At 38.4% G+C, this 24,632-nt stretch overlaps 1 long non-coding RNA gene across 2 annotated transcripts in view; it reads right to left on the minus strand.

Moving 5' to 3' along the window:
* LOC309845174 overlaps positions 1–24,632 on the minus strand; it is a 63,926-nt gene that overhangs the window by 39,036 nt on the left and 258 nt on the right. For both annotated transcript variants that reach the window (XR_014301088.1, XR_014301090.1), the window contains exon 2: positions 24,129–24,268. This is a non-coding gene — a long non-coding RNA (uncharacterized lncRNA). The remainder of the gene's footprint in view (positions 1–24,128; positions 24,269–24,632) is intronic.

The raw sequence follows: 24,632 nt of genomic DNA on the forward strand, positions 1-24,632 counted from the left end.
TCCTGATAGCAACAAAGATTGGAAAATATATTTAGATAAATTTTAATGCAAAAATATGTAAGTTGGTAAAATCGTGCTTGCCAGAGGAGGATGTTTTCCAAAATCTGACAGTAGACATTCACAAACTGTAATGATCAGTACTCCATTGTATGTTAGAACAAGTCAGTGTGGTAACAGGAAATGAGACATTACTGTGGAGATACGAGTTATATGTGCAATTTGCCACTTCTGAATTATGGAGACTTGAGGGTATTTTCCACCTATTGCCTGAATTTGTCTCCTATCCTGGCATCTATAATCCCAGTTTGATGGTTCTATCTGTATATTTGCATCTGTCCTGGGGTCCATCTTATTAAATTTTCCTACTGGATTATTTATTTTTTCAAATGTTCACAAACTTATTTTGAAGTAACACTGAAGTACCACTGATGCAGAAAAGTCCAGAGACCATAAGTGAACTGCGGTATGAATTTCTGCAAAGAGAAAAACTTGCCAAGTCCCAAAATCAAAAAACAGAGTAATGCCAGCTCTATAGAAGTCCATCTCTGGCCACTCCTCACCTTCATCGGGACTGCGTTCACAGTAACCCCTTGACTTATAACCATATACCAGTTTTACCCCTTTTGAAGTTATGTTAATAAACTTGGATAATAAATAAATTTGGGTTATTTGCCTTAACATTATTTTTTTAAAAGACATGTTCCTTGTGTTGGGGGTTGTAGTGGCACAGGGATAAAGCTTGCTGCATAGTAACCATTTAAGAATATATCACAACTAATGTAACGCTCCCCTTGTCATTAAGTATTTACATGTTTCATTTGTTTGCCAATTTCAGTTACTTCTTCAATGAACAATCTCATCCATGTTTTTATTTGTAATTTTGTATGATAAGCTTTATAAATACATTTGTATTGCTTACGTATTTAGCCTTGCAATTTTAGGGCCATAGGCAGTCTAAGTTTGGAATTCCAAAGTTCTGTATCAGCAAAAAGACTCCATACCTCCCCACAAGGGAGAAAGTTGCTGCAACAGAGCTGGTGTTGTTCCTTTTTTAAATTTTTTTTTCATTTTGTCTATTTTAGGAAGTCTATTGTTAGTACCACACTGAAGTTATAATTTTTATTTTGCTGGTAGGCAGGTAATATGAGATTGCATACATTTGTCAAGTGTCTGTTTCACCCTTTTGCCTATCTTTATTATATTTTTATTATTTGCCAACATTTTCATACTAGGATGTGTATCTTCATTATCTTAATGTTTTGATAAATGTTTTGTTATTTTATATAAAGCAATTTTTAAAGGTTTTATTTATTTAACACAGAGAGAGTGATCACAAGTAGGCAGAGAGGCAGGCAGAGAGAGAGAGAGAGGAGGAAGCAGGCTCCCTGCTGAGCAGAGAGCCCGATGCGGGGCTCGGTCCCAGGACCCTGAGACCATGACCTGAGCAGAAGGCAGAGGCTTAACCAACTGAGCTACCAGGTGCCCAAGCAAATTATTTTATTTTATTTTTTTTAGCATCCTGTTTGTGAAATCTTTACGAATGCTGAAATCATAAAGATATGTATTCTTTTATATTATTTAACATATCATAATTATACCCACAACACATCTGGAATTGATGAGGTTTGTTTTTTGGCATAGAATGAGATTAATTTTCTTCCAAATAAACATTCAATTGACCCAACATAGTTCATTATTTTTTCCAGTGTGATACAATATCATCTTTGTCATAAAGCTAGTATTCTTATATTGGTAAGGGTTTTCTTAACCTTACTATTGACACACCATTGGCCTATTTCTCTTCCATATGTGTGTGTGTGTTGTGGTTGTGTGTGTGCCAGTACCATCCTGTCTTAAATACCATCACCTTTAAGAATATGCAATATTACCTCTTACTTGTTTGAATGGCTGTCAAAAGAGAAAACAACAAGTGTTAGCCATGATGTGGAGAAGTGGGGATTATTGGTGGAGTTGTTGGTACAATTGTAAAATGTTACAATTACTATTGAAAACATTATAGAAGTTCCTCAAAAAATTAAAAACAGACTCATCAATCCCATTTTTGAGTAAATATCCAGAAGACTTGAAATCAGTCTTAAAGAGGTATTTTTACATCCCTGTTCAGAGCAGCATAGCATAGCCAAGAGGTAAAGGCAACCTAAATGTCCACCAATGAATGAATGGATATTTAAAAAAAAAGTTATATACATAGAATAGAATATAATTCCTTCCCCTTAAAAGGGAAGGAAATCCTGTTCCATGCTGCAACAGGAATGAAATGTCAGGCTAAAGGCAATCACAAAAAATCAAATACTGATTCCATTTATATGAAGTATCTAGACAGTTAAATCCATAGGAACAGACAGAAGAATAGTAGTTATCAGGGGCCGTGGGAAGGGAGGAAAGGCAAGTTGTGTAATAGGTACAGAGTTTCAGATTAACGCAATGAAAAGTTTCGAAAATTTTTTTCTGCTTTAATGTGAATACACTTCCTACTGAATGGTACACTTAAAATGATTCAGATGCTAAATTTTATGTTGCTTTTTACCACAATTTTTTAAAAAACACATGTAATATGATAAATAATTGATAATTATATGATAATAATATGATAAATTACTGTGTCTTTAACATTGTCTTAACTATTGGAGCCCTGGGAATTTGTATGCATTTTTAAATGTTCTTCTAATTGTCTACAGAAAAAAAGAAATGCTAAGGTTTTGGATTGATTGTATTCTATAGATCAGTTTTAAAAAATAAATTTTTACATCTGTAATTTTAAGCTTTAATTTTCGAAGATATTATATATCTTGGCTCACGTATGATGCTTAATTTCTCTGATATATTTGTAGTTTTGAGGGTATAAGTCCCATTTATCATTTATTACATTTATTCCTAAGAGTTTATTTCCAAATACTATTGTGATCTTTTTAATCCCATTTTTATTTGTTGCTAGAACATAGAAATACTAATGATTTTATGTTGATATACTCAGTGATTTTGCAAAATTCATTTATAAACATGATAGCCCACTTGATGATGATGTTGGATTTTCTATGTATTCAACAATGTCACCAGCAATATGACAGACTTTTTAAAAAGATTTCATTTATTGTGCTCGCTTCGACAGCACATATACTAAAAAAGATTTTATTTATCTATTTGAGAGAGAGAGAGGGCAAACATGGTGAGGGAGAGAGACAAGCAGACTCCCACTGAGCGTGGAGCCTGATTCAGGGCTTGATCTCAGGACTCTGATATGATAACCTGTGCTGAAAACAATATTTGGGCACTTCAGCCACTGAGCCATCCAGGTGCCCCAATATGACAAGACTTTTTTTAGTTCCTTTCCCCTTATTTATTTCCTTTTCTTCTTACTTAGGCTAGGGCTTCCAGTATAATGTTGAATTCAAGTGTGAATGGCAGATACACTTTTTATTACTAATTTCAGTATAATGGAGTTTCTTTACATATTTTGTTTCTGTATCTTACTCTGCATATTTTTGATTGGTCTGTATACCAATCAAATAATAATAATAATAATAATAATAAAAACAGCTAATAATTGTGAAAATAATAATCATTATTTACCATCTATCAGCACTATAGTGTATTCAATAATAACTAATAATAAATGATAATGGTAACCAATAATATTTAATAATAAACAATAATAAGCAACTAAATCATAATAATAAACAATGAAATACTAATAAATAAAAATAACAAATGACTAATCATAATCATTATAAATAATAATAATAATTAACAATAATAATAAACAACTACAAACAAGGCACCTGGGTGGTACACTCCATTAAGCGTCCAAATCTTGGTTTCTGCTCACATTTTGATCTCATGCTTATGAGATCAAGCCCCACACAGGGCTCTGTGCTCAGTGGAGAATCTGCTTGAGATTCCTTCTCCTCCTCCTCCCCCTCTCCCTCTGCCCCTCCCCAGCTCACATTTGTGCATTCTCTCTCAAAAATAAATAAATTTTAAAAATAAATAAATAAAATAAAAATGATTAATATAATCAGGCCACTTCCATAATCTTTTTTTACTTTGTCTCATCTGCTGATAAACCCACAATAGAGTTCTTAATTGCTGGAGAATATTTTTTCAGTTCTATAACTTAATTTAATTATCAATGTTCCAGTTGTATGGTAAATGTTTCTATTTTTTCAGATATCTATTCTGCAATAATAGCTTTTTTGTTTTCTTCTTTTTTTAAGATCTTTTTTAATTATTTGAGAGAGAGACAGGGAGTGCAGGAGCAAGGGAGAGGAGCAGCAGGCTCCCCGCTAAGCAGAGAGCCCGATGCAGGGCTTGATCCCAAGACTCTGGGACCATAACCTAAACTGAAGACAGACACTTAACTGACCGAGCCACCCAGATGCCCCTAGTCATAGCTGTTTGAAGTTATTTCCTCTTAACTGCAGTATCTGGGTCACCTGTGTATTTGTTGCTATTGTCATATTTTTTCTTGCTTTTGGTCATGGGGTCCTCTATCTCGGAATGTCTGGTAATTTTACTTTAGTGTCAGGTGTTGTTCATGAAAAATTATACAGATGTGTGTGTGTGTGTACATATATATATATATATATATATATATATATATATATATGTACACACACACACACACACACATATATATATATGTTGAAGAGAAAAAAACATGAGTTTGCTTATAGCAGCAACCTCTATAGCAGCCAAAACCTGAACACATTATAGTGCTATCTGATAGAAGGTAAATAATTTTGATTCTTTTATACCATGGACTGCCAAAAAGAAGTGAGAATCAACAAAGTATTATTATATATGACCACAAAGATGAGTTGCCACAAAAACAAAGTTAGCAAAGCAAAAGAAAAGCTCTAAGTAAGAGAATTTTCTGTATTATTTATACATAAAAGGGTGTACCAATAGGCAAATTAAACTCAGAATTTCAGAAATCAACATAATAATTACTTTTGGAGAGATGAAGCTCTTGAGTGAGGATTTCTGAGATGCTAAGATGTGATCATATTCTTAAACCATGGACTGACCCTACATGTATGCTCACTTTGTGAAAAATCACTGTCTGGACACTTACAGTTAGTGAAGTATTTGATATACATTAAAGTTTGATAAATTTAGAAAGAAGCAATGAACTCAGATTTGACTCTCATGTCACGTTGAGTGAAATCCAAATGCCTGATGACATAATGTGGTGGTAAGGCTGCAGAAAAACAGGTACTCTCATGCAAAACATTGACTGTGAAGAAGAGAAATTGGCACTATCTAGCAAAATTTTATCTGAGTCACAGTTTAGCTTAGGAATCCCACATTCTGGGTGTGTATCCCAGAGGCAAACCGGCACATGCATAAGATAAATGTACACAGAGATGTCTCCTGAGAAGCACTGAATGGAAGGGCAGAAGACTGGAAATGAGCCAAATACCCATCAGTGCGGAGCTGCTTAAATGACTACAAAACCCCACTGGGGAGTACTATGCAACTGTTAAAAAGGAAAGAGGACCATCTCTAAGTACTGCTAAAAAGGAATGCCCAAGATACATTTTTTAAAAAATGAAATGAAACAAAAAGGAAGGAATAGTGATTGACACAGTGTCTTCTATTTAACAAAAGGGAAGAAAACCTAGAAGTGCATCTGCCAAAGTTTTCCCACAAGAACAGTAGACTAATTTATACACTCATGAAAATGGTTTCCTAATGGGGAGGGAAGGAATAGGACAGTAATGCAGAGAAATTGGGTAAAAGCAAGACTTTCCTAACACCGCATACTTTCGTGGTTATATTCCTATCATATGTAAATGCTTCATACAAGATAAGACTGTTAAGTCAAAATGAAAAACAAATCTTAACACTGACATAAAACCATTCATGGGTGAAAACCATTTTCGATGAAACAATTTGATGTAGAGAAACTGCCTTGAAACAGTCCAGTGAGACTGGAAGGAGATGAGTGGGGCAAAGAGCAGGGTTGAGACCGTGAAAGCTGAATGATGGAGATATGGACACATTCTGTTATTCCTGCTATTTTAACATACATTTGAGACTGTTTTGTGGAGCATAACAAATATCATGGAGGACATGGGGAGTTGGAGAGGAGAAGGGAGTTGGGGGAAATTGGAAGGGGAGGTGAACCATGAGAGACTATGGACTCTGAAAAACAATCTGAGGGGTTTGAAGTGGCTGGGGGGATGGGAGGTTGGGGTACCAGGTGGTGGGTATTATAGAGGGCACAGATTGCATGGAGCACTGGGTGTGGTGCAAAAATAATGAATACTGTTATGCTGAAAATAAATAAATTTAATTAATAAAAAAAAGATAGAGTAAAATAATAAAAATATTTAAATTTAAAAAAAAGAATGAAAAAATCATGCCAAGAAAGAAAAACCTACAGTAAATATTAGGAGTGACCATCTTGGTCTGGTATCATAACCAATTTTGGGTGGGGAAATATTTCCTATTTTGTAATAAACATGTATTCCTGTATTATTTTTTTCTCCTTTAAACATGTATTTGTTTGTTTTTAAGAGAGAGAGAGAGAGCAAGGGGAGTGGAAGAGGGAGAGGGAGAGGGAGAGAAAGCATCTCAAGCAGACTCCATGCTGAGCTCAGAGCCCAATACAGGGCTCAATCTCATAACCCTGAGATCATGACCTAAGCTGAAACCAAGAGTTGAATGCGTAACCAACTAAGCCATCCAGGTGCCCCGACATATATTGCTTTGTAATAAGGAAATAAAAATAGCAATAACAAAAAAAGCATTAAAGAAGAAATTCCAGCTTTTCTTTGACCCATCATAGCTAAGGTCTCTAAAATAACATAGGAATTCACATGGTATGTGGTAAGTTGAGGACATCTCATTCATGAGAAGTGAATGATGTTCATGTTTGCCTTAAAAGTTCATTTCTGCATTAACATTTGGTTAATTTTGCATTATTTTGTTTTGTTTTGCCATATTAATGATTCATATCTCTATTTGTGTATTCAAAGCAGAGATTTATTTTAACTGCAGGTTATATAAGATATAGTTGCATACTACTTAAAGTGTCTCCAAAATCATGAATATAAAACTTTAAGGACATAAATTGCAGTTAGGGAAATGTATTTTATCCATACAAGTTTTATTCAACTTGATTGACATTCTAATGAAACATAACCACCGTTCTAACCCAGGAGACAAAAGAACAGAACGATGGCATAAGCAACAGGGACAGGGATCTGGAGAAGGGGAAAGCCCTGGAAAGCATGCCCATGTTTTCTTTATGGAAATGTTATGGCAAAGTGATGAATTACAGAAGTGTCTTATAAAAATCATTTGACATCTGTTTAGGGAGATTTTTACCTCTGCAGTCATAATTACATTGTGTTTAATTGAAATTTGCTAAACCAAAAATCGGGGCAAACCTTTTCCTAGCCAGCTGTTGAAGGGTAACGAGATAGTATGTTTCCCATCATTGTTTAATTTCCCTTCAAATATAGAATCTGTTGACATCAGTTTCTTCATAAAGGAGAGAGAGAATACACACTTGATGTGCCCTAGAAATTTGTTTGCATTTAATTGAGTTTCGCCTTTATTTTCTAACTGAATTTGACACGTGTTATGTTAACAGAGTGATTAATTGTTGACTTGTTCCTAGGGTTCTATCAAAATTTACCTTTTTTAGTAGCCCCTCCATGTTAAAAAAAAAAAAAAAAAAAAGCTAATACAATTCAGCAGCTAAATCCCAATAAAGCAATGGGGGATAGCTATCTACCCCAGCTGGTGAGACACAAGCCGTCATGGTATCCAGGCCAGCCTGTCCAAAAGCCGTAATTTCGGCCACGTATGAGAATGGGTTCCATGTGCATGGAATTCAAAAGAGCGCTGTGGTCAGAGAGGCGGACTTCTGTGACCTGCTCCTGTGGATACTTGGTGGCACTTTTTACTGGCCGTATGTGACCTTAGATAAATGCCTACAGCTCTAGTTTTCTTCGTGACAGTTACTTCATTTATAAAAATAGGAATACTGGAAATAATAATATACCCACGAGACACATACCATCAAGTGAGCACGTGCACACAGCACTTCACAAAGCACTTATTGTTTTTGTTTTTATTTATTTTTTTATTTTCAAATACTTGAAAATTTTTATAGCACTTAACTGTATATTGCTTATGCCTTAAGCAGTATTTAAGGGTGAACCAGTGTTAGCAGTATGAATGCGGAGTCTTGACTCCATATCTCTGGAATTAGTCCATTTTCTCTTTACCCACCTAAACATCCACTTTCGTCGTTTTCACTGAGCTCCTGATCCACATCCAGCTCTTGGTACCAGATTCCTGAGTTCCATTCCTCCTCGCATCACTTAGCAAATAGTGCCTGAGTGTTGTCCATGCGCCACGATTGTTGTGCACCGGCTTCTCCTTGCTCATCACTGGTTTGCTGTTGAACTTTATTTCTTTCAATTCCTACATCCTTTTTAAGTTTCCTAGCAACTCCAAGCATTCTGACTTGATTACCCCTGTGCCCACCACTGCTGTGCAAAAGAATTCCACTGACCCGATATCTCGTCTGCCTTAGAATGGGGGGAAAGGTCTGAGAAACAAAACAAGGAGCTCTGAGAAATGCTGTGCATTAACAGGCAGTGCCAAAAATGTTTTTAGGAAAGTCAGCGGAGGACAGTAGAGGAAGATAGGAAATTATCACTGCTTCCACTTTCATAACAAAAATTGGCAGTGCTCCCTGAAATTCTCACAGACAGGCAGATAGAGCCAAGACAACTGAAAAACAAATGATAACAGTAGGCACAAACTAATAAAGTTGAGTTGATATTGCATTTATGAAACTTGTGATCGGATGGCTAGATTGACTCTTTTGTAATTAATATATTAGTCTTCATGTGGAAAAGCACGCAGGCCAGTAAGAAGCAGAGCATCAGGCAAACAGATGGAGGGCCTCAGGCAATCAAACACTCTTTGCGTGGCCATGGTTGAGTACATTTTAACAGGCAAGAATTTCTACCATAAGCGCCTAGAAAACTAGACAAAATATATGAAATAACTGTTTTCAGACATCAGCCAACAGGCAGTACAGGAACGTAATCCCTGAAAGGAAACAAACGCAGTGCACATCATCATGATTACCCCAGTTCCGCCTGGAGGCCCCTTCCACATGGCAGCACTGGGCAGGGAAGGCTGAACGGAACCCAGCAGTGTTTTCTGAGCTGAAGGGAGGGATCCGAGTTTGGAGCTCTGGGGGTAGCTGGAATTTGCAGCAGACGTTAGGATTCTGAATAGGTGTTCCCCTTTACTATTCAGCTGTGGATGTATGGGTCAGGATCGCAAGAAAAAAGTACCAGAGAAACTACTTGGAGCTGTGGGCTGAAAAGCTAGCAAACTTTGCAAAAGAAGATGTTCAAGTTCCAAGCAGCCAGATAGTGAAACCTTGTTGAATCCCCCGGTGACAGGAGAGAACACTGAATGTCCATACCCAAGAGAAATGGGAGCCAAGCCTTTGTTCACAGAAGTAGGTACCACCAAACATTAGATAACACAAGCATTTTTCAAAAGCTTAAGAAAAAATACTGAGAAAGCCGAAGAAGAGAAACTCGCTACATAGCACGCACTCCAAATGGAAGTCATACTGCCTGCAAAGAGAAGAAAGTGGGTTCTTGGACAGATAAGCCAGTGAGGAGGTTGAGCTATAATTTTTCAGTGAATGTGAGCTGTGAAATTTGCACCTTTCTGAAGACTCTTCCTCCAGGAACCCCACTAAGACCCACAAGAAAATTTGGGGAGAATTGTAAGAAAGCTCCTCCATGGTGCAAGAGCCTGGGGGCAGGAGCGTGCTGCAAGCAATACTCGGACTTCTCCCTGGCTCGTGTGCTCCATGGAAAAAAGACTCAATCTCCAGACAGAAGGCCATCCAAATGGGTAGGCTGATGGTGTGCTATTGGTTGGGTGAAGGGAACAGGGCCACCACGATGAGCCACCTAGACCTGTCTCCTGTCCCTCTAGGGAACAAAAAAATTTTTTTTAAGATTTTATTTATTTATCTGACAGAGAGAGATCACAAGCAGGCAGAGAGTCAGGCAGAGAGAGAGAGAGGAGGAAGCAGGCACCCTGCTGAGCAGAGAGCCCGATGCGGGACTCGATCCCAGGACCCTGAGATCATGACCTGAGCTGAAGGCAGAGGCTTTAACCCACTGAGCCACCCAGGTGCCCCGGGAACAAAAATTTTATCTTCTGGGAATACAACATCAAAACCGTAATGTGAGGATGCTGGTTGAAATAATCTCAGCTGGGAACAATAGGAATAGAAAAACCGCTCTGATCCAGGGGACCCAGAATTACATCTCGAGGAAGAGCAGGAACACTGCTTTACCAGTTGTAGCCCAAGACAGAGACAAAAGCAGAACGTCAGAGAGAACTCGTTGCCCCTCCGGCTGCTGCAGATGGTGATAGTTGAGTTAAAGGAGCAGGAGAATAAACACAGGGGTTTGCAAGGGACAGCTTCTCCAGAGGGCAGTGAGAAAGACAAGACACAGAGCTCTTGCTGGATGAATTTGACATCTTTGGTGCATCTACAAATGTAAAAACTAACCCTGCTCTTGATAAAATTAACATCCATACACAAAGTTCTCGGAAGGAAAAGTGTGCTCATCTTCAAACATACAAATACCTCAATATCCTTTGTTTTATACAATGGGTCTGGTTTTCAGTGAAAACTTAGGGTGCATAAGAAAAGGCAAGGAAACACAGTCTGAGGTTATAAAGCAATCCTCAGAACCACACTCCTGTAGGAAGTGGAGGTTGCCCCTGTCAGGAGAACTGTGGCGAATACCTTAGTGGTCCTAATGCAGTGATTCTCATCTGGGGCAGGGAGGTGCTGCCCCCACTAGGGACATCTGGCCATGTCTGGAGATATTTTGATTGGCTCAACCATGGGTTGCTACGGAATCCAGAGAGATGCTGCCAAGAATCCTGCAAAGAATGGTCCCTGATGACATAAAATTATCCAGACCCAAATATCAATAGCGCTATGGTTGATAAATTTTACACTAATAAAAAAAGTAAAGAAAATGTAAGCTCAGGTAGGAAATTTTACCAGAGAGATACAAAGTAGAAGAAAGAATCTGTTGAAGATGTTAGTAATTAGAAGACAAAAACAAGGGGAGCTTGGGTGGCTCAGTGGACCTGCCTGGAGCTCAGGTCATGATCGGGACCCTGGGATCGAGTCCCGCATCGGCCTCTTTGCTCAGCAGAGAGTTTACTTCCCCCTATCTCTCTGCCTGCTTCTCTGACTACTTGTGATATCTCTCTCTCTCTCTGTCAAATAAATAAAATCTTAAAAAAAAAATCCAAGTTAAAAAAAAAAATCCAAGTTAAAGATAGGCCAATACAGGCACCTGGGTGGCTCAGTGGGTTAAGCCTCTGCCTTCGGCTCAGATCATGATCTCAGGGTCCTGGGATCGAGTCCCGCATCGGGCTCTCTGCTCAGCAGGGAGCCTGCTTCCCCCCTCTCTCTGCCTGCCTCTCTACCTACTTGTGATCTCTCTCTGTCAAATAAATAAATAAAATATTAAAAAAAAAAGATAAGCCAATAGAAATAACCCAAACTGAAAAAAAGCAAAAAGAGAAATAAGAGTGGAAACAGCTCCTAAAGAAGAGAGCATTTAAGAATTGTGGAAATTTAGCCAATAAAATACCATAGTTGGAATCAGTAGATGAAGTAAAAGAGAGAAAAGACAGAAGTATTTCAAACAATTTTGGCCAAGAATTTTCCAAAATTCCTGACATGACTGAAGTCCAAGAATCTCATAGAACTTCAAGGAAAATGAGTATCAGTGACACAAACACTCAGGCGTAACCTTCAAGTTGCTAGAAATCAAAGGCAGTGTGCACCCTGCAGAGACATATATATTAAACTTGGAAAGATACAAAGAAGGGCGTGATGTGTGCCCAGGGACAACATGAAAATTTGTGAACACGGCTTTACACTAAATTTCGGTTAAGATAGTAACCTTCATGGTATGTGTTTTGTTTTCACAAGAATAAAAGGAAAAAAATTAAAATATTTTTCAAAAGCTTAAGAAAAAATATTGAGGAAGCCAGAGAAGAGAATCCCATGACATAGAACACACTCCAAATGGTAGTCCTATTGCCCGCAAAGAGAAGAAGGTTGGTTCTTGTCGGGGGGAAGGGAGGGGGCAAAAATTCTTCTCTATCGCCATGGTCTGTAGCCATGAAGAAAATAATCGTATTGAGAAAAATGTCATTTGTTGGTATTTAACTTTTATATTTAAGGAGAAATTTAAATTTAGTTTATTTTTCCCATAAGGGGGAGGCATAATAATGTTGAAAGCAAGGTTGACGGAGACCACTCCCTGCAGGAGAATAAGGATACGCCTCACGTGAAGGGAGCCTGCGGTAAGTCCTCCCAGCAGAGATGCCTTAACTGAGTATCCCAGAAAGAGCACATTGTGGTTTCCCAAGGGTCGAGGTGCTCCACCAGCCTCCACCACACAGAACGACTCTGAGAACACTCCTCCAGAGGAGAAAGCAAGCAGTCAAGAGGAGTTACCTGTCATCAGTCCTGAAGCCATGTCCCAGCTGAACCAGCTCTCCCGCTGGAATCCCTCCTTGGAGATTTTGCAGAAAAGTTACTGCACATTGACTTATGACAATTATCTGGAAAAAGCAGTTTTACTAAGTAGTTCCCCAGACCTGGTGATTCAGAATGCAGCTTAGAACTGATAGGCTTTTAAAAAACTCTTCTCTTATGTGGTGGTTATGTTTATTAAAAGGGCTTTAATCCTTGGAGATACCAATTCCACTTACAGGTGGAATTATAAGATGTCTGTGATTTACTCTAAAAGGTTGGAGGGGTAGAAAGTGGGCAGAGCTTTGAATTGAATAGGATTGGGCAGGAGCTGATAATCGCTGACACTTGGTGGGTGTTGGTAAACGGTGTGATATTTCACTAAAGTAGAACATTAGAGGGTTATCTGAGATCACCAAGAGTTGTATTACTGTGAACGCTAGTTTTCCGAGATGGAAATTTAATTCTAATGAACTAATTTTACCCTAACAGTCAAGGGATGGGTTGATACAGGAAATCAAAGAGACACAGGATCTCAAATGATTATTTGGGATTTTCCCCCGATGCCTCCCACGGAACTGTTTTCCTCCACACTAACTATATTCTTAAACAATCTCCTGACATATGGCAGAAAAGACAGCCACAGGCTGTTCCAGCATTGCAATTCAAAATACTCTCACAGTAAAGACAGTAACCCCTTCCTCCTGTGCCCCTTTACATACTGAATAGTGTCTGTGTTATACTCATCAAATCAAGTTGGTTGGTCCTGCCCTGGTCACTGGGCCCAAGGGACAAAAGAGGTGAAGACTGGCAAGACAGATCCTTATATTGGCCCCCAAGGACCTTCCTGTTTGTGACCACTGGCAACTCTGTAGCTACATCTACTCTCCTCCAACCATACTGGTCTTTCTTCTGTTCCCCTGATATCCCAGGAACTCCCTCCCCTTATGACTTTGGACCTTGGCTGGAATGTGCTTCCCCCAGAATCCCCATGGCTAACTCCCTAACCACCTTCAAGTCTTGACTTGAAAGTTTCAAGTGTTATGCCCTACCTTCTTCTCTCTTAGTCTCCCTTATTCTATGGTGTCCCTCCTATACAAGTGTCTTACATTTCTATAAGATAATACACACACAGAGGGAAAGCTGGTGGAGAAACTGGCAAGCTGTCAGCATTACCCATGGTAGTGAACAATGTTACAGTAGCAGTTTATGGTAACAAGCTTGGACTTCAGCCTGTGGGCATCAGGAAACCACTGAAGGCTTTTGTAAATGGAAGTGGCATAATCAGGTTCATTTAAAAATGTTCTCTCTGACTGAAGGATAGAAAACGAACCAGAGAAGGCCATGCTGGAAGATAAGAAGACTGACTTCAAGCAATGTGTAAAGAAGTGAGCGATGGGTCCTGATAGAAATACACACCACCCTACCCAGAGCCTGTGTGGGACAAGACATCTTCTCAAGTTGCCTACAGTATACAACGTTTAGAGTCTTTACCTTAACTCAGTTAATATAGCTTTCTTCTTATAAATAAAAGTTGACTGTAGAGCAAAAAAGTGGAGTTCTTGGTTTATAGTGCACTTTCAGAAATTATCAGTTGGATCTTCAACTGAAAAGTCTAAATTTAGAGTACCCTTCAAGACATAATTACAGGTAGTATAGGACCAAGTATATCTTTTTTTTTTTTTTTAAAGAGAGAGAGAGAGAATGCACAGGCAAACCATGGGATGAGGGGCAGAGGGAGAAAGAGAGAGAGAATCTTAAGCTTAAGCAAGATGTGGAGTTCCACCCAGAGCTCGATCTCCCAAACTTGAGATCATGACCTGGGCAGAAACCAAGAGTGGGACTCTTAACTGATGGAACCACCAGGTGTCTCTAAGATTGAGTGTGTCTTAATTGAAGGCAAAGGAATGTGAGGATTTCAGCTTAGGACGTGTCAGCTAAGGAGCACCTTAAGTCTGGCTAACTCTGTGTATTTATAATGACAGGTGACCAAGGGGTTCACCCACAATTAGTGTACTGCAAGCCAAGTACTTCATGTATTAAATGTGAACTACTGAATGTCAGAATGTGACTTTCACATGGAGATGACGTAGAGGGTCCTCCCCAAGTTGAGAAGGGTTTCCATGCCATGTCACCAAGGTTGAGTCTCAGTCTGTGAACACAGATTTAGATCTTTTTAATTAATTACTCAGAGTTTTGTAGTTTTCCGCATATAGATCCCATACATAATTTGTCAGATTTATAACAGTTACCCTGTCCTTCTTTGTTCCTACCTGGATACAGATATTTCAGCTATGCTGATCTCCAAGCCATCTTGTGAGGCTCAACCGGGTCCTTCATTCAGTGCTCTGAATGGCTGGGAAAGCTTTGGCTCACTCTGACCATGATTTCCCTGCAAGGAACTCATGGATGGGGGAGTTAATTCCCTCTTGCTCTCAGCACTGCAGCACTGGGAATGGGAGGATGCAGGCAGAGTGTAATTATGTTCCCAATCCTTTTCGTGTGGTTGTTATCAGGTTCCTTGCTCCCGTGTGTTGTTACAGCTTCTCAAGTGCACTCCACAGCACTTGCCGAGCTACTCTCGTTTGTGGACAGCTGTCTAATTGTATGCTTATTGAAAGACAGAGCCTGGGAACCTCTACTCCACCTTACCTGTCATTCATTTTTTGTTGGGTTGTTTTCTTATTGTTGAGTTTGGGGAATTCTTTATATATTTGGACACAAGTTATTTATCAGAGAGATGTTTATGAAATATTTTCTCCCTGTCTTTGTCCTATCTTTACATTCTCTTAACAGTTTTTTTTTTGTGTGTGCCTGGGTGGCTGAGTTGGTTAAGCATCTGCCTTTGGCTCAGGTCATGATTCCAGGGTCCTGGGATCAATTTCTGCATTGGGCTCCCTGCTTAGTGGGGAGCCTGCAGCTCCCCCTGCTTGAGCTCTCCCTCTCTCTCTCTGTCAAATAAATAAATAAGTTCTTCGGAAAAAAGTCTTTTTTTTTTCTTAACAGAGTCTTTCACAGAGCAGAAGTTTTTCATTTTAATAAAATACAACTGAACACTTTTTCTTTATTGCACTTTGCTTTCAGTGTTGTCACAAATATTGCCAAACCCAAGGTCACTTCAATTTTCTATTTTTTTTTTCTTCCAGAACTCTTAGGGTTTTACATTTTACATTCAGGTCTGTGATTGATTTTGAGTTAATATTTGTGAAGGTTGTAAGGTCTGTGTCTGCGTTCATTTTCTGCACATTTTTTTTTTGCATACTTATATCGAACTTTGTCAGCACCATTTGGATAAAATATCCTTTCTCCATTAAGTGTCCTTGCTGCATTGTCAGCATGTGTGGGGGCCCATGGCAGGCTCTGTTGTGTTAATATATTTCTATTAGTATATTTTTTGTGTTGTTGTCGTATTGTTGTAATTGTTGTATTAGTATATTTGTTGCGTAGTACTGTTGTAATTGTTGTATTAGTATATTTGTATTAGTATATTTGTTGTGTTGTACTGTTGTAATTGTTGTATTAGTACATTTGTATTACTATATTTGTTGTGTGGTATTGTTGTATTTGTATTAGTATATTTGCTGTGTTGTTGTTATGTTGTTGTGATTGTTGTATTATTACATTTGTATTAGTATATTTGTTGTGTTGTTGTAATTGTATTAGTATCCTTGTATTAATATATTTGCTGTGTTGTACTATTGTAATTGTCATATTAGTGTATCTGTATTAGTATATTTGCTGTGTTGTTGTACTGCTGTATCTGGTGTATTAATCTATTTGTCTACACTTCCTCCACTACCATGTTGCTTTACTTTCAGTAGCTTTAAACAAAGTCTTGAAAATGGGTAAATCTTGCAACTTTGTTCTTCTTCTACAGTATTATGCTGGCTTTTCCAGGTCTTTTGTCCTTCCATACAAACTAGAAAAGCAACTTGTCAGTATCTTCAAAATACCTTTTTGGGATTTTGGTGAAATGGTACTGAATCCGTAGTTCACACTGAGAAAAATTAACATGTCACCAAGGTTGAGTCTCAGTCTGTGAACACAGATTTAGATATTTTTAATTAATTACTCAGAGTTTTATGGTTTTCCACATATAGATCCCTTACATAATTTGTCAGATTTATAACTGTTGTTTTTTGGGTACTATTGCAAATGATTTTTTTTTTCATTTCAAATTCCAGCTGTCCATTGTTGATACACAGGAAAACAGCCAAGTTGTGTATAACTTTGTCTCTTGTGACTTTTTTTATATTTGATTATTAATTAGTTCCAGAAGATTTTTTCTCTATTGTTTGGAATTTTCTGCATAATCATGTCATCTAAACAGAGGCAGCTGCTATGTTTCTTCCTTTCCAATCTCTGTACCTCTTATTTCTTTTTCTTGACTTTTTATCCAGCTAGGACTGCTGGCACAATCTTAAATCCCAGTGGCGGGCCTTCCTCCTCTCCTTGTTCCTTCTCTTGGTGGGAAAGCATCTAATTTCTCCCCATTAACTGTTAGCTGTGTATCTTCATAGATATTCTTTATCAAGTTGGGAAAGGGTTTTTTCAATTTCTGTTTTACTGAGAGTTTTTATGATAATTGGGTGTTGAATTTTGTCAAATGCTTTTTCTTCATCTATTGATAAAATCATGTTATATTTTGAAACTCTACATTCCGGTGAAGTGGCGGATGAAAATGATGAATTTCAAATACTGAGCCAGCCTAATTTGGATAAATCATACTTGGTATATTTACTGTATAATACTTTTTGCACATTATTAGGCTTGATTGGTTAATAGTTTGTTGAGGCTTTTTTGATTGATTTTCATGCAAAATATTAATCTATAGAGTTCTTTCTCATAATGTCTTGATTTGGTTTTGGTTATTAGTGTAATGCTGACCTAATGCAATGGATTAAAAAGTGGTCCCTCTGCTCCTGTTTTCTGGAAAAGATTGTGGAGAATTGCTATCATAAATTCTATAAGAGTTTGGTGATACTCACCAGTTGAAACCACTGGACCTAGTTCGTTCTTTCTTTCTTTCTTTTTTTTGGAAGGTTAGTAATTATTAATTTAAATTCCTTTTATAGATTTAGCCATTATCTGATGATCTACTTCTCCTTGTGTGAGTTTTAGAAATTTGTATGTTGCAAGAAATAGCCCCATTTCATCTAGGTAATCAAACTAATAGGCAGAGAGTTGGTCATTGTATTTATTAAACTTTTAATGTCTATGGGATCAGTAGCAATGAGATCTCTTTCAGTTCTGCTATTAAAAATCTGTGTCATCTCTCTTTTTTTCTTCAGAAGCTGGAATAGAATTTTATCATTTTATTTATCTTTACAAAGAACCAGCTTTCAGCTCTATTGATTTTCTCTACTGTCTTCCTGTTTTTAATTTCATTGATTTCTGCTTTAATTTACATTTTTATATTCTTCTCCTTCCTTTACCTTAAATTGCTCCACTCTTTCACTGGTTCCCTAAAATGAAAGCTGAGATTATTAATTTTATGTGTTTCTCTTTTTCTAATATATGGAATTGATACTATAAAATTCTAAGTAAATACTGCTTTCACTGTTTCCCATAATTTCTGATAAGTTGTAAGTTCATTTCATTTAGTTCAAAATACTTTTTATTTTTAAATTTTTTTTCTATTTTATTTTATTCTTTTATTTTCCTGTTATTGTGTTCCGTTAGCCAACACACAGTACATCGTTAGTTTTTGATGCAGTGTTCAGAGATTCATTAGTTGCATATAATACCCCGTGCTATCTGGAGACTTCCTCTTCGACCCATGTGTTATTTAGAAGTGTGTTGTTTAACCCAGTCAGTTGTGGATTTTCCAGCAATTGTCATGTTAATGATTTCAACTTTAATTCCACTGTGGTCTGAGGACATAGTGACTATGATCACTGTTCTTTTAAATTTGTTACGGTGTCTTTTGTGGACTGGGATGCTGGCTGTTTGAATAAGTTTAGGCAAGCTTAGGAAGTATATATTCCGCTGTGGTTGGAGAGGGCATTTTGTGCATATCAATTAGATCACATCGATTGATATCTGGGCGTTTTTCCTTGCATTCTGGCATGCCCTGTAACTTCTGTTGCAGGTGGATATGTTGCATTGCATAGCAAGAACAGAGGTGGGTGTTTAGATTTATGTTAATTGGGCCAAGAGTCAGGCTGGTTTAATATTTGCTGTAGGTGTAAATGTCTGAAATTTCCTATTCATTTAGCAAACTTGTCTGTGCCTCCTGTCATCTGTCATGTTCTTGAGCTTCCTTGAGACTTCGTCCTTGGGTTACATAAATTTATTTCAGCTCTTTCTAGTGTAATCTGTGTCACTATGCTGGGGCCTTGGTGTGGTGGTAAGGAGGGGGATGGAAAAGTTCTAGGACCTTAGGATCACATCTCGATACTACAGGAGACTGTGTTCTTCCTGGACTCTGACTTCACGAGTGTCTCTCAACTCTCTCTTCACCCTCTTAATTGAAAATGGAAGGTTAAGAGGACTGGAGTAGGAAAAATGTCCTTCCTCCAAGGGGGGGATGAATCTCAGATAACTTTTTTCCCTAGAGTCTACGTCTTTCTTATGAGGCACGGTCTGGAAATGTTCCACAATGTGCATATGCCCTTCCTCTGCCAAAGCAACAGTGCTTAGGAGTTTCTGGGTCTGGCTTGAGGACATGGTGGGGTTCCTGGAGGTTAAACCCATGATATGTGGGGATGCAGGGGTTCCTGATTCTCATGTTAGTGCATACCCAACCTGTAGCATCTTATTGAAATAGCCATGTAACTTTCCTGTGAGTGCATGGCTCCCTGAAGCACATCTGATCTGTGAGTCTCCTGAGAATGAGAGGGGACATTTGCCCTGCAACTTCTGTCCTTTTATGCGTTCACGATTTCTGAACTTCCTTTCAAATCCCAAAAACTTCCCAGATGAGTTGATCTGCCTTTCCTCATCCCCATTTCGAAGATCCAAAGAAAAGTCAACATTTTTCTTACCAGGAATATTGCAATGGTCCCCTCACTGATCTCCACGCTCTACCCTTGTGCTCTAGCTCCAATCAATTCTACACGCCACCCAGAAAAATGTTTTAAAATGCAAATTAAATCAATTCTCTCTTCTGCTTAAAGCTCATCAGAGGTGGTAATGAAAATTGAATGGTGAGCTTTTCTGTGTACACTTTAAAGCTTTTGGCCATGCAAGACATGGTGAAATGATCGCTAAGGAATGTAAGATCCTTCCTATGGAAAGAACAGAGCAATGTGGAGAGAGGACCATGGCTAGAGACGTCATAAAAGATGGGAAATGTATAAATGCATGGCAGCATGAGAAAGGCAGAGAATACTAGAAGATGAGGTTGGGGATGGTCCAGCGCGTGAGACGTGTGGTGAGGGGTGCACGAACTATACAAGCACCCTGCTCGCTCTTCAGGATGGTGAGATACGTGGAAAATGAGAGACCCAGGACTCTTGGACGATGCCAGCTTACACAGGAAATTAACTAGAATCTCTCTGAGGAGCAGTTCGACACTCAGAGACACTCCACCACTACATGCACCAACAGAGCTACCCCAGCTCTGCCCTAGAGAAAAAATCAAGCGTGGGATAAATCTGACTCACAAAAAGACTAAAGAAAGCCGCGTAGGAAGCAGACACTAGTCAGAGCTAAAGGTGAGAATGAAGTATCACCATGACCAAAGGGATCAGATGAAAATATGTGAACAGTTTTCCTCACCCTGTGTTTCTATGGTGCCCCCTGAACGCAGGAATAAGTAACTGAATGAATGACTGAGTCCGTAGGGAAAGACTGAAGTGGCTGACTTCTAAATATTTCCAGTTTTATGGTTTCGAGATTTTACAATTTTTCCAAGTATCTCTCTAGAAAGAAAATTCTAGAAGTTAACTGTTGCAGCACTTGGGTGTCAGTTAAATGTCAGCTCTCAGCTCAGATCACAATCTCAGGGTCTTGGGATCGAGTCCCACATCAGGCTCGTTGCTCAGTGGGGAGCCTGCTTCCCCCTCTGCCCCTCCTACTCCCTCGTGAGCGCTCTCTCTCTCTCTCTCTCTTTGTGTCTGAAATAAATAAATGAAGTCATTCAAAAAATAAAATAAAAGCTGTTAACTGGAAGTCCCATCTGTGCAGGGTGCTGTTGTCTGATAGTCTGTTCCCTGTGCGAGGGTAAGGAGATGGGTTCCAGGGTGCTTTAGCCACCTGGTGTGTCTGCCCCAGTGCATTTGTGCTGGAGACGTGGATTCGCTAGCTCCCTCAGCCTGGCTTTCAGTGACACAGGACATCTCAGCTCCTCCTGCAGATGCAGAAATCAGTGGCGACTTTCATAAAAGAGTGGCAACTTTCATTCAGACCTGGCAGGCCCAGGAAGTCGTAATTCAAATTCTATTCACTAGTTCAAGACACGTGCTCGTCCTTGGGCCAGCATCCACTCTGCATGTTTAATGCACCAGTTACTGCTGAGACAGTCCTCGCGTGTCTATTAATCTCTCAAATTAAGGAAAGCCAGGTACTTCTTTAGCAATTTATGTTTATGCCCGTTGAACTGACTTTTAGTAGGCTCGGTGTAAATCAGGGCCGGTGAGCAGGATAAACAAAACACAGTTCAAGAAAGGTCAGTAGTATCGCTTATGAATATGGATACAAAATCCTATACTTAATATTAACAAACCAAACAGAACAGTGTATTAAAAGAATGATGTATCACAATCAAGCCAGGTTTACTCCAGAAATGTATGAAGGATCTGACATTTTAAAAAGTCAATTAATACTATCAACACTAACAGAGTTAAGGTCTCCAGATGTTTTGTTACCTCAACAGATTAAATAAAAGCATTCAATAAAACACAAGCTCCATTTGAGATTAACAGACACAAGCAAATTACTGACTCAGTGAACCGAAATAAAAAACAAAGGACTTCCTCGACCTGATAAAGGCTATCAACACAAAAACTAACTTCGAGTTTAAGGAACAAGAGTGTCCACTTATCCCTACCATGCAAGGGTGTACTGAAGGTTTTGGTCAGTGCTGTAGGGCATGAAAAAAATATTTGTATATGTATATGGATCAGAAAGAAGAAAAAAAAATAAAACTACCTTTTTTACAGATGACTTGTTGCATAATAGAAAATGTAAAAGTCTTTAAATAAAATATTAAAGTGAATAAAAGTATATAAGAAAACATAATAAAAAATAGTATTCAAAAATCTTATTTTTTTTAGATTTTTTAAATTTATTTGTTTGGCAAACAGATCACAAGTAGGCAGAGAGGCAGGCGGGGGCGGGGGGAAGCAGGCTCCCCGCTGAGCAGAGAGCCCAATGCAGGACTCGATCCCAGGACCCTGGGATCATGACCTTAGCCGAAGGCAGAGGCTTAACCCACTGAGCCACCCAGGCGCCCCTCAAAAATCTTTTACATTCTTATGTATCAGAAAAGAGATACCATTTAAATAACATAAAAAATGTAAAGTATATAGAAATAAATCTAACAAAATATTTGCAAGATTTTTATGGAGACCTTTATTGATAATATTTAATGTTATTATGGAAAAGTATCCAAATCCGTATAAACGAGGTAATAGACATGTAGTAGAAAATCATGTTCATGTATTGGAAGACTAAATATTTCAAAAATTTTACCTCTCTATGATTTGATCTAGAGTTAATGTCATCTTCATTAAACCCCAAGGTTCTTTGTTTTGTTTTGCTTTTCTATTGCTTATTGACTAGGGGTTGTTTGGGAGGGTGGGGTAGGGAAGGGAGTTGGGAAGAGCATGGCCAAAAGAGTCCAAAATCTCTCTGCACTTCTAAAACACTGAGAGGGTTGGGGGGGGGGGGGGTGGAACAGGACTAGGTGAAGAGATTAGCCATACTTAACACTGAGGTTATTCTGAGATGATCATAGAACAGTGTGGGTTTAGAATGAACTCAATGGGATTAGAGATCCCAGAAACACATGGATGGCACAGGTAGTAGGGCACACTGAGGGGAAATTGTAAGCATCTTCATCAACGGAGATGAGAGAACATGTATCCACATGGGCGAAGAGGAAGTCGAACCACTTTCTTACACCAGTTCCAGGTGGATTAAAGACCTCAATTTCATTTCTTTTTTTTTTTTTTTTTTTTTTTTTAGATAAGATTAGGGGCAGAGGCAGAGAGAGAGAGAGAATCTCAAGCAGGTTGATGTCCAGCACAGAGCTTGACATAGGGCTCCATTTCAAGACCCTGAGATCATGACCTGAGCCAAAATAAAGAGTCACATGCTTAGCTGACTCTGCCACCCAGTGCCCTGAAAATATGCTTAATATAATTAATAAGCATGAAAACACAAATTACAGCTGTGGTCAGACACCATTATAACCCAATGGGTTGGCAAAAATTAAGATCTCTTACATGAACAATTGTTAGAATGTGGAGGATGTCAACTATCATATGTGGCCAGGGAGTATGTCAATTGTACAACTACCTTTCAGCATCAACTAACACTTACATGTTCTTAAATCCAGAAAATTTGCCTCTAGACATATTTCTTAAAGAAAACTTTGCATCTGTGAACAAAAACTATCCAGCATTGTTCGTACCAACCAAAACCTAGAAACAACTTAGATCTCCATTCACAGCATATTTAACCCATTGTAGCATATTATACAATGGAATACTGCAAAGCAATAAAAAGATTGGTAATAACAACCATGAGCATCCACACAGATAAACCTTAGGCATTTCTGAGTAAAATAAGCAAGTCAGAAGAATATCTCTGTATGATTACATTCATCTGAATTTCAAAATGTTGCAAGATCAAACATCACATCTTTAGACATTCGTGCACAGGTGATAAAATTGTATTTACAAATGGCAAGGGGCTATTTACTAAAAATGTCAAAATATGTCTTAGAAAGTGGTGGGGGGAGACACAATTTGGGGATAGCATGTGGGGGTTAATCTTTATAGTGGTTACATGGATTTTCACTTTATCATTCTTTAGTATGTATATATTTACTTCTTATACGTTATATTATATACTTCTTTGCTATATATCAATTATGCATATTTAATATAAATATTTAATATATATGAAATGTATATTTAATATAAATCTTTAATATTGACTTATGCAAGTATACTATCTATGCTTTTTGGTCTCATGTCCTTCTGATAAATAGGATTCTTATCAGAGGACATAGTATTGAGTAATATTGCATGAGTGGCATTATTAAAGCATGAACAGTACAGTGTGCTAATGAAGTCACACACTCATTAGGATAATTGGAGGAGAGGGTGAGTTGTAAAAGTGGAGGAAGGAGGTGGGAGTTGATTTTGCAAAGGAACATTGTAAACAGTGGAGAGGGCTTTGGTTGTCACCCAAGGGACTTAGAACCATGCTGTCAGCTAAAAGATACCAAAAGTTTTAAAAAGAGGTGTGATATGGATTATAAACTCATCACAAATCCTTAGGGGGACACATGCACACTTGCACACATGCACATGAATATAGACCACGTAAAGCTTTAGGAAGGGAATACAGAAGGTCTTACCTGACTCACTGAGCAGAGCGAGTCCACGGACTGTAAGTTGTCTGGTCATTCAGATAATGGAAATATATGCCCCTGCAGGTCCTTTTGTCCATTTTTGAAAGTGCTACTTTAGAGAAGCCTGAAGGATAGCCAAGTGGCACCTGGTTGCAAATACAAGTGAGGAGATGAGAGAAGGTGAGAGACAATGATGTAGACTGAGGCTTCGTCTTCACGAATGCTCAGAGAATGGGGCCCCTGAGGAATTCATATGGTTGAGAAGGACAGAGGAACAAAGGCAGAAATCCAGCAAAAACGTATTCATATGAAAGAAAGGAGAGAAGCCAAACCCATAATGGGGCAGAAAAAGAGGCTGAGAAGTGGTAGGAAAACAACTAAAATAGATTGATAATCAGAAGTCAATGAAAGAGAGAAGTCTCAGGGAAAATCCCAAAGACCTAAGTAGGTTTTTCTTTTGAGGGCCTCACTCTCTGGAAGTGTTGTCTTCTCTGGAAGGATCAGAGATCG

The sequence above is a fragment of the Mustela nivalis genome, assembly GCF_964662115.1.
Source record: "Mustela nivalis genome assembly, chromosome: 12".
In the NCBI taxonomy this organism is placed as follows: Eukaryota; Metazoa; Chordata; class Mammalia; order Carnivora; family Mustelidae; genus Mustela; species Mustela nivalis.